Source organism: Myotis brandtii, unplaced genomic scaffold (assembly GCF_000412655.1).
Source record: "Myotis brandtii unplaced genomic scaffold, ASM41265v1 scaffold627, whole genome shotgun sequence".
NCBI lineage: Eukaryota > Metazoa > Chordata > Mammalia > Chiroptera > Vespertilionidae > Myotis > Myotis brandtii.
In genome coordinates, this window is record NW_005370397.1 from 2588035 (window position 1) to 2592792 (window position 4758).

At 44.8% G+C, this 4758-nt stretch overlaps 1 pseudogene; it reads right to left on the reverse strand.

Annotated features, from left to right (window-relative positions):
- Positions 1 to 2505: 2505 nt before the first annotated feature.
- LOC102249279 overlaps positions 2506 to 4758 on the reverse strand; it is a 5577-nt pseudogene continuing 3324 nt past the window's right edge.

Consider the following 4758-nt stretch of genomic DNA (forward strand, 5'->3'; position numbering starts at 1 on the left):
TCCGGGACACCCTTCAGGGCAAACCAGCCGGTCCCCACCCATGCACCAGGCCTCTATCTATACTAATAAAAGGGTAATATGCTAATTAGACTGGGAGACCTTCCAGACATTCTTCTGGACAAAGTCATGGTGCCGGGGCCAAGGTAGAGGCAGTTAGAGGCCAAGAGGGGAGGGCAGTTGTGGGTGATCAGACTGGTGGGGTGCGAGGCCATTGGGGGTAAGCAGACCAGCAGGGGGGCCAGTTGGGGGCAAGCAGGCCATCAGTGGGGGTCAGTTGGAGGTGATCAGGACAGTGGGGGGGGCAGTTTGGAGTGAGCAGGCCAACAGGGGGGCAGTTGGGGGTGATCAGACTGGTGGGGGGGGCATTTGGGGGCAAGCAGGCCGGTGGCAGGGGGCAGTTGGGGGCGAGCAGGCCAGTAGGCAGAGTGGTAAGGGGCAATCAGGCAGGCAGGCAGGCAGGTGAGCAGTTAGGAGCCAGCAGTCCCGGATTGCGAGAGGGATGTCTGACTGCCGGTTTAGGCCTGATCCCTGTGAACCGGCAGTAGGACATCCTTTGAGGGGTCCCAGATTGGAGAGGGTGCAGGCCGGGCTGAGGAACACCCCTTCCCCTGTGCATGAATTTCGTGCACCAGGCCACTAGTTTTACATAAATGATCTCATTTAATTCTCACTACCACCTTAGGAAATAGGTCTAAGGATGCCCTCCTCTGTTTTTGTCTTTGTTATTTTTAGAGCAAATGATGCGTTTACCTGGGTTCCAGGAGAAACAGGTATTTGATGACCCTCCTAGGGGTTGGGCTATTCTAAAGAAACAGGATCTCTCGCCCTGGCCTCTGTGGCGAGGTTGGTTGTGTGGCAGCCAATCAATGTTTAACTCTCACATTGATGTTTCTCTTTCTCTCCTCTCCCTTCCTCTCTCTCTAAATATCAATTTTTTAAAAAGAAAGAAACAGGATCTTCCAAGAATGCAATTTGCATCTTTCTGTAGCCACTTGGGTCCACAGGAAGAGCAGCGTCTCTTTCTTGCATAGTTTGCAGAATAGTAAGTAGAATGCTTAGCAGAAAAGACAGAATAGAAAGGAAAGCAGTTTGATATTGTTTGTAACTATTGTTTAAAGTGGCCCAGCAAAGTGTCTCTGACTGCATCTTCATTACATGCCTTAGAAAAGTGCTTACCAAAAATTATAGATCAAATCTTATTTTCATATTTTATTATAAGATTTTTCTTGTAACAGCTTTATTGAGATATAATTCACATATACCACACAATTCACCTATTAAAATGTATAATTCAATGGTTTTTAGTATATGTAGAGTTGTGCAACCACTAATCTACTTTCTATTTCTATGGCTTTGCCTATACCGGACATTTCATATCAATGAAATCAGACAATATGTGGTATTTTGTGACTGACTTCTTTCACTTAGGATGTTTTCTTCAAGGTCCACCTATGTTGTTCTATGTATTAGTACTTCATTTCTTTTTATGGCTCAATAATATTCCATTATATGAATATACATTTTTTCAAAAAGTGCTTTTATTATAAAAGTACTAAGAATGTTACTGTAGAAAAATGATAAATACAGATATAAAGAAAATAGAACCACCCATAATCCTATCACCCAGGGATAGCCACTATTGGCTATCTTTCCTTCTGGATTTTTAAAATACGTTTTTATTGATTTTAGAGTGGAAGGGAGAGGGAGAAATATCGCTTGCTCTGCTGCCTCCTGGACGCCCCCTACTGGGGATACAGCCTGCAAACCAAGCACGTGCCCTGACCAGGAATGGAACTGGGACCTCTTGGTGCATGGCAGGATGCTCAACCAACTGAGCCACACTGGCCAGGGCTCATTCTGGATTTTAATCATGAATGTATATTTGTAACTGGGATCATATTGTAAGTACTGCCTGTGCAAAAGAGAATTTTTTATTGTGATAAAACATACATAAAATTTACAATTTTAACCATTTTTAAGTGTACAGTTCAGTTGCATTGTGTATATTCACATGGCCATGCAACCACAACCACCTCCTATCTCCAGAACTTTTCCATCTTTCCGAACTGAAACTCCATACCACTAAACAGTAATTCCCCACTTATCCCTTCCCCTGGCCCCAGGCAACCACGTCTTCTTCCTGCCTCTGTGATGTTGACCACTCCATGCGCCTCATGTAAATGGAATCATAGAATATTGGTCTTCTGATGGCTGCCTTATCTCACTTAGTATAATATCCTCAAGGTTCATCCATGTTGTAGCGTCAGTTTCCTTCCTTTTTAAGGCTGAATAATATTCCATTCTATGTATATACCGCATTTCGTTTATTCATTCATCCATTGAGGGACACTTGAATTACTTCCACCTCTTGGCCGCTGTGAATAATGCTGCTATGAATAAGGGTGTTCAAATATCTCAAGATGATGCTTTCAATTCTGTTGGTATATACAGGAAATACCTCGTTTTACTGTGCTTCACAGATGTGGCTTTTTTTTGGTTTGTTTATATAAATTGAAGGCCAGCTCCTCCAAGCAGAAAGATGGCCTGGAACTGAACCCACAGTATCTCCAAAATATGTCCATACTCAGAAGTGACATTACTAGATCATATGGTAATTCTATGTTTAATTTTTTGAGGAACTATTATAGTGGCTGCACCATTTTACATTCCCATAAGCTGTGGACAAGTTTCAATTTCTCCACAACTTTGCCAACACTCGTTACTGTCTCTCTGATTATAGCCACCTCGGTGGGTGTGAAGTATCTCACTGTGGTTTTGATTTGTAGTCCCCTAATGACTAATGACATTGAGCATCTTTCATGTGCATATTGGTTTATTGTATCTTCTTTTGAGCCTTTCCCCATTTTTGAATTGGGTTATTTTGGATATAATTCCCTTATATATTTTAGGTATGTCCCTTATGAGATATATGATTTGCAAATATTTCCTCCCATTCTGAAAGTTGTCTCTTTGCATTCTTGATAATGTCCTTTGGGGCACAGGAGTTTACACAGAAATAACTCAATATTCGATAAATGGGCCGCAGGACAGGAAATGATCAAACCTGACATGCCTAAAATGTAGCTGCTTATTTTTTTATGCTGTATTTTTATCTAGATTTTTCATGGCTTAGTGTCCTTGTCCAATTTTTTTTTTTCTTAAGCAATGACACTTAGGCAGACATGTCACTGTAATTGGAATACAAAATCTAACAGCCCTGTGATGGACGTTATCCTCACATCACAGAGGGAGAAAATGGAGGAAAGTGGGCCAGATTCCTGATTCTATCACCTGGTGGATGTTGTCCTTTAAAAAATCACCAGGTTTTGGGAAGAATCAAGTAAGGCAATGATTTTATTTTTTTTAGATATGTGAAATACAACTTTATTCTGATTCTAAACGAAAAGGAATGGGAATGACAGTAACAAACAAGGTTTCACCACTGAGTATCGTGATGCGACTGCAGCATTCTTATAGTTGAAACAACTGCGTTCCAAAACAGCTAAATATGCAGGCCCAAAAAGTGAAGGTATTTTAACTGCCACATTCACTCGAAGCCCATTCATCTCAGCATCCCAGGTTCAAGCACAGGTTCTGCTTTGCTATAGGATAGAGTGGCAAACACGCGGCACCACTGACATCACAGGACAGTTGCCTATAAAACGAGACTTCTGACGCTGGGCTCCAGCTTCCCGCTCACAGGTCGCCATCCTCGTCTGGGAGCGCGGTGGTCCGAGCAACCTCGAGATCGTGCCCACGCTGTGCTGCCAGCGCGGGGTCCATGACCACCTCTGGAGGGGCGAGAGCAGGCATGGCAACCAACTCCGTTAGGGTCTCCGATTCGTTTCCAGCAAGCCAGAGCAAGGGCTTTTCAAAGCTGTAGTTACTTTTGGCAGAAATGTCGTAGCACTGAAGGCTCTTCTTTCGGGGGAAGACAATGGATTTAGCCTTCACTTTCCTGTCCTTGACGTCCACGTTGTTGCCACAAGACAATGGGGATGTTCTCACACGTGCACCAGATCACGATGGCAGTTAGGCATGTTCTTGTAACTCTCGAAGGTACAACAAATGTCACGATGGCACACTGGGCTTGGATGTAGTAGCCGTCTCGCAGGCCCCCGAACTTCTCCTGGCCGGCCGTGTCCCACACGGTGAACGTGATAGGCCCTTGGTTGGTGTGGAACACGAGGGGGTGCACCTCTATGCCCAGGGTGGCGACATACTTCTTCTCGAATTTGCCTGTCAGGTGACGTTTCACGAAGGTCGTCTTCCCAGTGCCCCCGTCAGCCACCAATACAAGTGTGAACTGAACGTGGGGTTCTCCTTGGGCGGCCCTGGTGATGTCACTTCCAGAACTGTCTCCCGGGCCGTCCCAAGGCGATGATTTTAAAATCTCTCACAAACATCCAATAAAGAGTAACAGCTAAGGGCCTGTTGCAGTCGCTCAGCTAGTAAGCGGTGGCCTGCTGTGGGGATAGAACCTCAGGCGAGTGTGGAAACTCATTTAGGAGGTGTCTGTCTAACATACAGGCCCAGAGTGGCCTAGAAATTCTTATCAGACAGCAGACGTGCTATTGTGCGGAACCCCTTAGGATCTGCCTTGGTTTAAGGATACCTCGCCCCTGGGTTACACTCAAACTTGTACTTCCACTCCCTAACCGACTTTGCTTGTTTGTTTTTTCACTTTCAGAGGGTTGACCTTCTCTTGTATTGTCTCCAACTGACAGTATCCTACTGCCCCCCCCCCCCCCGGGGCTG